Consider the following 12,422-nt stretch of genomic DNA (forward strand, 5'->3'; position numbering starts at 1 on the left):
TAGCTCTCCTCTTGGATTCTAGCCTGGAAGACCTCCTCAAGGACTCTTTGACCTGCCTTCTCTCCACAGGTCCTAGCAGCTGCAGCCTAGAGTCCATAGAGCCCCAGATCTGCCTCTGTCTCAGCCTCCTCCATGTCTTCAGAGTCTGAGCCACTGACTGTGCCTCTAAGTCAGGCCCAGGGCAGTCCATGTCAGTGCTATATTTGGATAGGTGGTTCATGTAAAACGTCTTTCAATAATAAATGCTGCATTAGCAGGTGTGACCACCAAAAGCACAAAAATCTAAGAGCAACAACTCTGGCTAAAGTCATTTTTAATCATCCCAAAGAAATCTCATTATATCAGAGCTACCCAAAGTTCTCAGTAATCAGGTCATAAAACAACAGCAAGCACATGTTTCTCATGGGGGGCTGTGACTCTGTTCCTGGAGATGAGAGAAATCTTGTATTGATAGTGATGCCTGCTGCTGGCAGGAGGTGCCCTGGACAACTTGTCATTTACATTTATTTTTTAAAAATGCAGCCCAATAGTCTCTCAGTTAAGTGGTCTCTTGCCAAGATGTGCCTCATTTTGCTTGCACATTGGTATGCCGTGGACTTGAATCAGTTTGAGCCTGCTACTTCCCAGGGGCAGCCCATGGACCCAAGAATTCAAAGAAACAGCCAGGTTGGTGTGGAACATCAGTATGCAAAGGGAGCTTTGCACCTTTGAAGCAAACTGAAAGAGAGAGGATGGCAGCATGAGCTTTCATAGACTTGACTACTTCCTCAGATGCAAGGGGACCGAGGTCAGTGTAGTGAATCCCCTCTTGGTTTGAATCTTAAAAGGAAGTGTTCCCTCTGAACAAGTTCAGCGCCTTGGACAGTTCCTTTAAAGATCACAATAAGAGCCAGAGCAGTTTCATTCCCCCAACTGACATGAGAACCAGCATTGCCTGTTCCTACGAGTAGATGTAGGCCCCCAAGACATTTGAGCCTGGGATCATATTCTGCTGGACCAGCAGAGCACCCTACGCAAGCAGCCACGAGTGCATTTGTGTATCTCTTTGTGTGGTCTCTGCTATAAGACAGAGCAGGGGATTATTCCCACAGTTGAGACCTACGTTTGCAGTGTGACAATTGTGTGTTCTCCAATGAAGGCATTCTGATTTATTTCATTTAAAAATAGGCAGGGCAGAATCCTGCTGCTTTGTGACAGTGGAGTCACACTTCTTCCATGGCTGCACAGAGTTGGACAGAGAAGACAGGCAATACTGGGCAGCTCTGAGTGGCCTGTTTCCTCAGCCTGTTACTTCCTTCACAGCCTTTCTCTTTTTGCTATCATCATTTACATGTTAGCATAGCTATGCTAGTGTAGTGTACAAACGGGAATACTCCACAGATATATAAGAGGCCTAATTACTCTAAATCCACCAGGTCTCGTCTGATCTTGGAAACTAAACAGGAGAAACCACTTCTGAATAGTCCTTTCAAAAGAAAACCCTATGAACCTCATTGGGTCACCATATGTCAACAGGGAAATTGCACAACACACACACACGACATTGTCTTATGCAGAGTCAGATGGCCGGTCTGTTTTGATTAGCATTTCTAAGATAACTGACATCAGGTCTGTTAGATTTCTCTCTTAGATCCCTCTCAGCTCTAAGCAGTTACAGGAACTGAATCTCTTAGAAACATCTTCATCATCTATTGCCTCTTTCATTGAGTTATATGATGTTACATCATACAGTTTATGGAATTAACACAAGAGTATAATGAAACATTCAACCAGCTAGTGTCCTCCTGGGGTTGCAGATACCTTTCCTTCTCTCCTTTCTCTGCTCAGCTGTTTCCCAGTTTTGGGGGCTATTACTATAGCCCAGGGGTGGAAATCATTTGGCCCATCAAATGTTGTCAACTGTCTCCATAAGACACAAGACTGGGAGGCTGGGGGAAGAGTCTGTCTATGGGGCTAATCAGTGGGCTTGCTCTCTCTTATAAAGTTGTGAGGCTTAGGAGGGAGCCCCCAGGTTGTTCTTCCAAAATGACTGTCCAAGATGGCAACCAGTCTGTTTGGATTTCCCTTGGGGTCTGGTGTTTCAACCAAGGGTGGCTGGGGAGGTCTCACAGGTTGACAGCTGTGGCCTCACCTAACCTTTGCCAGGCACCTTCCCCCTTCATTTGCCCAGCCCCAGGTCTCAAACATTTAATGAGGTTTTAGGTCAATAAAGATGGCCCTTGTTTAAACACAAATGCTGTATCTACTCTTATTATTCCATGGTTGGTCAACAAAGAGCTTTATTGATGGCTGCTCCTAAGCTGTGGAGCTCCCTCCCAAGAGCTCCTACAATGGCCCCCTCTCTGCTCTCTTTCTGCTGCCAGAGCAACCCTTTTTTATTTAAACAAGACTTCAGCTTTTAACTGGTTGGAACAGAGACATATCCAATGGGTATGATGTAATTTTTTAAAAAATTGTTGATTTTACTCTCTCTTATAAAAGAGCTTCATGACCTCTCTGCAGATTTAAAAAGAAATTTTCAAATTTAAAAAGAACTGCAAACACCTCTGTTTTAAAAGATGTAGCAGTAAGAGCTTCCAAATTAAGGTATGTTTTCAAATCTCTTTGATATAGAATAAGATGATGATAGCATGACAATATTTCTTTACAGGAAATGGCATGGCTTAAAAAACTATAAAGTTGTAACACCTTCAACTAAATTACGCAAGACACTCAGAACAAAAAGTCCATTGCAATCTAAGGCGTATAAGACTTTTCCCCCCACAAGAGTGTTTAAAGTATCTTAATATAAGGTGGAAGTGAGTACTTAGTAATAGGTTCTATAGAGAGAAAGAAAGTGGAATTCTGAACTGTTCAGAATATCTGAATATCAAAATATCTACAGTAGTTCAACATTTTAAAGATAATTTGTTAAATCTCTTCAGGCCTATTTAAAGCACAGCTCAACCAGGAAAGGAATTGATTAAGTAACTATTGACTCCAAAAGTCAAACTATATGAAATGAAAGCTAAATATATGCACTCCAACAACTACAACAATGTGCAGGTGAGAAAGAGGCAAGTATGAGAGCATTTATGGTTTAATAAATAAATAAAAGATGGGGTGCTCTTTACAATTCATGTTCTTTATCTAATATTAGGAGAAAGGCTAGTGATCATATATTAACATTGGTTGAAGGACAGCAGCTAAATAATATGAAGAATACATTGAATGTGGAAAGAATTTGTGCTCCTTTGAAAATGCCCAATACCACAGTAAGGAGGTCAGATGAGAAGTAAGAAACACAGTTCTAGAACAAAAGTTGTATACTCTGGAAAGACTGGAATACAACAATCCACCTGATGTGATACACATTGTAGTATTTGTAGATCTATGTGCTTTGTTTTTCCTGATTCTCTAAATAACCTTGACTAGGAGAAAGATGGAAGTTCAGGTTTCTTTCAATGTTATGGAAAGAACAAACATGCCCCAAAGTATATGACACGAGGTACAGAAATGAGTGGAAAAGTGAGAAGGATTTCCAAAAAGCATCTCCAACAATTTGGTAAGTCCCCAAAAAGGTAGGTCCCTTCATTGGGAAGAGAACAGATTCCTGTTTTTCCTCACTTGACAGCATCTTGCAACTAAGCACCGGGAAATATTTATTATAGTTAAAGGATTATGCCATCTTTTTTATAAATGACCTCTTTGCAGATCTGAAAGGAAGTGGAATCCTCTTGTTCTCTGGAGAGAAAGAGAAAGATACGTCTTTAAGGTAAATTTTCATATGCAATAAGCTCAGAAGGACACAGAATTTCACAAGACTGTTTTTACTTGCAGGGATTACCTTAGTTTAAAAAGGATAAAGAAATGAATTGTAAAGTAATATAAGTTCACAAGGAATTGTGTTATAGAGCCACAGGTTTCCAGCTCATCCAGGAGAGGAACTGAGTAAGTAAATACCAACTGTAAAAGTCAAACTATATGAAACTGAAACTAAATGTGTGCACTGGAAAAACTACAATAATATGTATGTAAGAAGGAGGCAAACGTGAGAACTAGTCTTATTTTTAAAAAGAAAAACAAGGTATGAAGTCCTCAGCTACACTGGTACGCTCTCTCCATTTCATATGTTATTTATCTAATATTAGGAGAAATGAAACAAAAGAAAGGACACTGGATCATATATTAACATTGGCAGAAGGACAGAAGTTAAATGATATGAAGAACAAATTGGATGAGGAATGAAGTTCTGCCCCTATAAAATACACAATACTATATCAAGAAAGTCAGGTGAGATTTAAGAGACATAGTTCTAGAACAAAAAGTTATATACTCTGGAGAGATTTCAACATAACAATTCAACAGATATAGTAGACATTGTAGTATTTGTAGTTCTATATATTCTGTTTTGCCTGGCTCTCTAAATAACCTTTAACTAGGAGAGAGATGAAGGTTCAAGTTTCTTTCCATGTTAAGAAAAGCACAAACATGCACCGAAGTATCTGAAAAGAGGTATAAAACACACCTTCCCTCAAAAAGAGAAACGTGAACAGCATTTCCAAGGAACATCTCCAGTGTTTTGGTAAGTCTATGAGAGGTAGGTCCCTTTATTGGAAAGAGAATAGCTTCTTATATTTCTGCGTTTGACAGCCACTTGGTGCCTGGCACTGGCAAATATGTATTATGGTTAGAGTTTTACACCATCTTTTTGTAAATGACCTCTTTGTAGATCTGAAAGGAAATTTTCAGGTTAAGAAGAAGTGGAATCCTTCTGTTCTATGAAGAGAGAAAGAAAGATACATCTTTAAGGTAAATTTTCAACTGCAATAAACTTAGAAGAACCCAGAATTTGACCAGATCATTTTTACTTGCAGGGATTAGCTAAGTTTAAAAAGGATAAAGAAATCTACTGCAAAGTATAAACAAGATTAAGAAAGCAATCTGCTCCTAATAAAAATCTGGAGTAATATAACATACACAAAGTATTTCTTCAAAAAAGGAGTGTAAAGCATCCTAAATGAATATTCCCATCATGGAAGTGAGTCCATAGGAAGGAAGGAAAAAGAAAAAGATTCCTGGTTAATTTTTCTTGATGATTGGCAGGTTCAAAATCCTATGTATCAAAAATACCGTTTAATCTTTTTAAAGTGCGTATTTGTGATTTCTGTACTGATTTAACAGGAAATTATCCAACTTGGGAGAAAAGGATAATGAAAGAAATATTAACAAGTCTGGTGTGAATTAAGGAAAAATATATATGGGTCTCTAAAGAACCTTTGAGTAGGAAAAGGATGAAAGTTCAAGTTTCTGCCAATGTTAAGAAAGGCACAGACATTCACCAAAATATTGGACACAAGGTATAGAACTCATCTTCCTTCAAAAATGGAAAAGTGAAAAGGATTTCCAAAAAACATCTTCATCGTTTTGGTAAGTCCCTGAAAGGTAGGTTCCTTTATTACGAAAAGAACAGATTCCTCGTTTTCACTTCAGCTAAGAACTGGGAAATGTTTATTACAGTTAAAGGATGAAACCATCTTTTTATGAATGAGCTCTTTGTAGATTTGAAAGAAAGATTTCAGATTAAGAAGAAATGGAGTCCTTCTGTTCTCTGAAGAAAGAACAATACATCTTTAAGGTAAATTTTCAGTTGCAAAAAAGATTGCACATATTGACAAGACCATTTTACTTGCAGGGATTAGTTTAGTTTAAAAGGGATAAAGCAATCTACTGTGAAGCATAAATATGATTCAGAAAGAAGCCAGCTTTTAATAAGACATATAGAGTAAATATAAGATGCACAACATATTTCTTCAAAAATGGAGCGTTAAGCATCATAAATGGATTTGCCCATCATAAAGGTGAGTCCGTAGGAAGGGAGGAAAAAGGGAAGAGATTTCTGGTTAATTTTCCCTGATGCTCAAAATCCTATGTACCAAAAATACTGGTTAACCCTTTTTAAGAGTGTGTCTGTGATTTCTCTGCTGATTTAATAGGAAATTATCCAATTTGAAAAAAAAGAGGATAATGAAAGAAATAAGCAAATATTAACAAGTCTTGTGTGAATTAAGGGGGGGGAGTCTCCCCCCCAAAACAAAGAACAAAAAGTGAAACTTAACAGATGAACCTCACCAATTTGAAAGAATGTCTTTAAAATATGCTGCTAAAAGAAGCAGGTATTTGGTCTCTTTTTATATCTATCTGGATATTTACTAAATCAAGTGTCTGAGAACATGGATGTTGTTTTAACTCTGAGATGTTCATTCCTGTGACCTTTTGCAGACTAAAAGGGAATTATTCAAGTTTAGTTTGTTCATGCTCTAAAGATGCGATCTCTTTCAGTCTTGAGGCTCCAACCCCTGGTTGAAGAACAGAAGCTAAATGATTTGAAAAATAAATGGGATGGTGAAAGAAAGAACGCCCAATGCTATAGCAAAGTTGTCAGGTGAGATTTAAAAGACGTAGTTCTAGAACAAAAGGTTGTATGCTGTGGAGAGACTTAAACACAACAATCCAGCAGATGTGGTACGCATTGTAGTATTTGTAGTTCTGTGTTCTCTGTTTTGCCTGACTCACTAAATAACCTTTGGCTAGGAGAAGGAGGAAAGTTCACCTTTCTGGCAATGTTAAGAAAAGAATAAACAAGCACCTAAACATCTGACATGAGGTAAAGAACAAACCTTCCTTCAGCAAAGGAAAAGTGAGAAGCCTTTCCAGTGAGCATTTCCAACATTTTGGTAAGTCCCTAAAAGGTAGGTGGAAGACATGGAAGACATCAGACTAAAAATGCAATCTCTTTGAGTTTTAAAGGTGTCTTCAGGAACCTTAACATTGCAACTGCACAATAATTTCATAATGCAGTCTATCTTGAGGGAGAGGAATTGAGGATGAGACTACAGTAAAGAAAAGTAAATGTCTCCCAAGATTATTGTGTACATGAAAACTTTTTTGAGATAAAGAGCATGTTTGTTGCATTCCTTCTAGCAGTGGTATGTGCAAAACATGATAGATGATCATTGTAAATGTATAAGCAGAGAGAAATCATGATGGGGTATGGTTTAAAGTGCACCCATGGCCAGTGCCCCACTATCCGAGTGCTTCTTGGTGGGGGGGAGATGTAACATTCAATTGCAGAGTACTATATAGCATAACTCTATATGAAAGGAAGGAAAGAAGTAAGCTATCACTCCAGTTCATTTAGTGAATTCTCTGCTCATGTAGTCAAGGAGTGCATTACAGTGCATTTAGCTGTAAACATGTATTGAACAGTTCTTCTGGAATCAGCTCAGTTCTTATCTTATTCCTCTTTCAGGAATAGCAAACATTTAGGTTCTATGCAAGCTTAATGTCCATGCATACCAATTTAGAAGAGGATATATGAATGTCAATTATTCATCATTGCAGAACATCAAGTTCCTGAAGAATGTTTCCGAGGATGGCTTTCCCTGCCACAGTGGAGAAGAAGAGCTGGAAAGATGCTTCTGGAGGTGCTGATATTGAAAATGAAATCAACTGAACTCTCTGGAGTCAATGTTCAGAAATGTTCATGAAAGCATCAGTTCAGTCCTGAGCTGCACAAAGAAGGCATTACATCCCCACTTCCATGTTTCTGCTCATGATGTTTTTCTCTGGAGGAGCCAGCAAGAAGCACAGCACAAGAACTGGCGGGAGAGGAGGAAGCATGGGTGGTGCGCTTGCGCATGGCTCTTGCTCATAGCATGCCCAGGCTAATGCTGACTGCCACTTTTGGGGTCGGGAAGGAATTTTCCTCCAGGGCGGATTGGCCTGAGATCCTGGAGGTTTTTCGCCTTCCCCTGGGCACTGAGCAGGAGCCACTTGCTAGGTTTCTAAGTCCACTTACTAAATGTTTATTACCATAATGTGTTAAACAAGGAGGGAAGTAACCTTGGAAACACCCTAAACCCAATGGTATATCTTTTTTCAAAAGAAAGAAGCATGCATGTTTCTTTTACGGTTAATCTGAAACTCTTTAGCAATCTGCGAAATGGAGTAAAAATGTCAGATAGTAATGAATGCAGAAGATAAACCACCAGAAATAAAGCAAAGAAAGGCAACCAGAATCAGCCTTAACAGGTGAAGAAACATCCCAAAAAGATCAAGAATATGAAAAAGCCTTACTTACCGTTGGTTATGAAGAAATTATCTGGACCTTCAAGGATTCAGTGCTGATGCTTTTTCAGGAAATAAGTTCAGTCCCTTGCTGAGGAAGAAGAAATAGCTTCAGCAATCAAAGCTTTATGAATAAGGAACGTTCTATGTCCATTTAGGTTGTTTCTTTCTGTGGAAGAGAGCAACAGAGCCTGCAGGCCTTGCCTTTGCGCAACAGTACTACAATGGGAGAAATGGAAGGAGGGGATAGGGAATAGCAGTGGGGCGCTTGCGCATGGTTCTTGCTCATGGCATGCCCAGGCTAATGCTGACTGCCACTTTTGGGGTCGGGAAGGAATTTTCCTCCAGGGCGGATTGGCCTGAGATCCTGGAGGTTTTTCGCCTTCCCCTGGGCACTGAGCAGGAGTCACTTGATAGGTTAATTGGCACAATCAAATCCATTTTAAAAAGTCATGATAAAGATAATAAAGACACTAAATCCAAGATAAACAGAAATAAGAGCTAATAATAGAAAAATAAATGTATTACTAAAAACCTATTTCTTGTCTCTTTTGCCTTTTTCTCTGGTCTGTTAAGCACACTGCTATTACCTGCTGTTGCATGGATTCTGGGACAACATGGCTTGCGGTGCCAGCTAGCTAGGGATATGGGCTTACATTTTAGAAATATTGTTCTGGATCTAATTGTTGGTGAAATGAACCTCCCAATCACAATAGATTTTAGGTCTTGTAGTACTTTTGAGACTAACTGAAAAAAAGATATTGGCAGCATGAGCTTCCATAGACTTCAATCTACTTCCTCAGATGTTCTGAGACGGACAGGCTAACATGGCTATATCTTTCAATAGGTTTTAGTTGATTCTACAGACTAACATGGCTATATCTTCGAATAGGTTTTAGAAATGCAATACACACTTGCTTAGAAGCAGACTGCAACTGACCATTTATATCTGAAGAAGTTAGGATTGAATGATTAGATGACTCGCCCAAGAGTTGATTCCACTGAAATAAATAGGGTTTTGGAGTAAATGAATAGGATTGGGTGTATATGGTCAACACCGAGAATTAAAGTTCGCTACAGAAGTCTGTGTGAGCAAAAAAGGACACCAGTTTATGACTGTATCCACACTTTACAATTATAGTGTGGACAAGGGGATCGGAGGTAGACTGAACATTACTGTTCAAGTGGAACATAACTCTGTCTATCCATCAGATTGCAGAGAAGATATTGATGCTTTAATCAGTAATAAGATGGATGAGATTTAACAAATTGAAGCTTAAATAAAAAAGATTACCCAAATAAACTGAATATACAAGGTAGTGCATGTAACTCTCCAATACAGCATTTGAATCTGTTCAGAAAGAGGACATGGTGGGCACTCTCTTTGAAGGTAAAGATCACAAGCTAGACTTTGCTTCTCTCCTGAATGTCCATACAGCAGACCATGGTCATGGTGCCTTGCCCAGCTGTGGCAAGTGAGCCAATGCCAATTATCTCTGCTTTGGGACAAGTTCAGTTGTGAGTCAGTCCAGGAGTAGTTATAACAAGTCAGCAGTAAAGATACCGGAAGCCATCAAAAAGTAAACAAAGTTGTCAAACCAAAGCTAGTCCAAGATCAAGCAAACACAAATGCTAGAGGACAGACAATCATCTACATAAGACAGCTGTAAGCAGCAAAGACATTGGGGGCTGCTGGAAGATTTATGGGCATCTCCTTCAACAACCAGCTGCCTAAATAATCAGCATCTGTTACGTTACAGCTTCTGGGATCAGTGTTTATTGTTCATTACTCAGCAAAGGACAGTGGTGTGTCTTAAGCATCCTCAGCAACCCCCTGATGGGGAACAGGGACCTTTACCACCTCAGCCCCAGCTCTTAGGACCTTCAGTACCAGGAGTAGCAAATTCCTGGCAAGCTGCCTCTTCGTTCTACTCTTCACCTGAATTGTACAGAGGGTGAGTTATGACACCCTTTAATTTCAGGAAAGATGTCCATGTACCTCCCCAGACTACAGAATTCACAATGCTGAAGAATGGAGCCATGACATTTGAACTGGCTTCATATTAGTAGATTGGTATAATATAGACACAGTAAAAGTATCAGGTAGGTTGTTTCATGTGGCAGATGCCTGGAGGGAGGCTAAAAGTGTCAAAAGGAAAGTTGTATAGACAATGAGCACAGCCATTTTGCCAGACTGTTTATTCCAAGTGTGGCAGATATTATCTCATCAACACTGGGAAGAAAAGATTCAACTTCCAGTCTAGTTGACTTTTGTACATGGAATGAGAGGGGACACTTTTCTGTCTTTCTCCTCAAACAGAAAAAGCTCGTGCTAGCTCTCTACACAAATATTTACATCCCTATCCATTCTGTACAGAGGGAAAGCGTGTTATCTGGTACTAAGAGGAAGGCAACAGGGAGGGGAGCAAAATCCTCATCACCTTATTCTGATGCACTTCCTTTTCTCCTTATTGGCTTACTTCACTATCAGATGTGTATTAGAGAAACCAGCTTAAAAGAAGACTAATGATTAGTTGAGGTGGGAAAGGAGAGGATTTGACTAAGCTCCACCATTCAGGACTCCTGGTACAAATGTGTGTGTATCTGGTTTGATTGTCAGAGACTCAGAAGGTTATTGTATATGACTTTTAAACCTTGATTATAGCCACAAAAAAACCAGTTTTGATTATACTTATCACACGACAATACCTCTGACCCATAGCTGCTGTGTTCCTTAAAGTGGTTAGGAGATCTATAAACTCATCTATGAGCTCCCAATCATACTAGTCCTCAGATACAAAATGTTGCTCCAGGGCAGTTGTGCCCTCCTCTCCTCCTTGCTATTCCCAAGAAGGAAAATTGACTTTATTTATTTTCTGTATTTTTATTAAACTTCAGTTGCAGTAGCAGAACTTTGGAATTGCACGAAAAAGTTAAAAAAAATATAAAACGAAATAATCCAAAGGCATGGTGGGAAGAGCATAAGGAAGGGAGGTGGAATTAAGGGGACAACAGGAAGAGAATACAAAGACAGTGGCAGCCCCAGTCACACAATTGTGAAGATGTGAGATAATGGCTCCTCTGAAACTGGCGTGTTTGCATTTTTTAAAAATGGATGCAACTGCTATGAGAGTGGGGCTAATGTGGCAATATCCACATCCAAACCTAAAACAATCAATCAACCCAATATCTCCCACAACCAAGGAAAACCTGGACATGACAATGTACAGTCAGCACTCCATATCCATGGATTCAACCATCCAAAGCTTGAAAACATTCAAGAAAATATACATTCCAAATACCAAGTCTCAATTTTGCCATTTTATATAAGGGGCACCATTTTACTATGCCATTTCATTTAATGAGACTTGAGCATCCATGGACTTGGGTACCCAAGGGGGGTCCTGGAAGCAAACCTCAGCAGATACCAAGGGCCCACTCTATACACACTAATTTTAACAAAAATCAGCCTACAGGAGGCTCTCCTCAAAGTGTTTAGATATAAAGGTCAATCAACATGTTATACACACAAATAGCAGCAGAAATGAACCCTTAAACATCTGTACTCTACAGAAATGTTTCTTTATAAAGGGCAGGTTTCCATCTGCAAAAGCAGACTTCAAGAATCCTGATGATGTGCAACTACTCCAAATAAACCATACATTTATTTTTAGCTTAAAAGAACTGACACACAGAAGTAATAGTACCTTTTCCAGGGAGGGTAAAGAAGAAGAAAAAACATAAACTGAGTGCCTCAAATAATGTTTGCTCAAATTAAACCACCCTGCCAGTTAATATCTCTTTAGAGTGGCTTACCTTCTAAGGGAGTTGGAGATGGGAGCCCTGAAGCCATTCCAAGAAAGAGTTCAGATAAATTAATAGTCCTGTAAAACAGCATCATCAGCAATGCAGCCATATCCTTCATCACAGAAGATTTCATGTTTCGCCTTTAGCCATCCTTCCCACCCTTCAGTGTCTGATGGCTCAGTGACCGTAAAGATGGAAGGGGGAAGATTGCTTCACTCAAAGGATTCCATGATCCGCATCAATGAAAAGTTAAAAATTAAACTCAAATTTGCTCCTCTGTCCCCTCACCCCACTTCTCTGACATACCTCCAGAGCATCCAATGGGATTCCATAAGATGTTGCCATGTCATTCAAAGTGGAATCGTTCTGTTATAACTGTGTAGTGGAAACAGGCCCTTAATGTATCTCATATAATCCCTTCAATCCCATTGTAGCAGAAAGGTGGGATATAAATCCTTGAAATAAATAAAATAAATAAATATCTCTCTACCATACATAATTTGCCC

Source organism: Sceloporus occidentalis, unplaced genomic scaffold (assembly GCF_023333645.1).
Source record: "Sceloporus occidentalis isolate IW3139 unplaced genomic scaffold, rSceOcc1.0.p SCAF_5, whole genome shotgun sequence".
Lineage (NCBI taxonomy): Eukaryota > Metazoa > Chordata > Lepidosauria > Squamata > Phrynosomatidae > Sceloporus > Sceloporus occidentalis.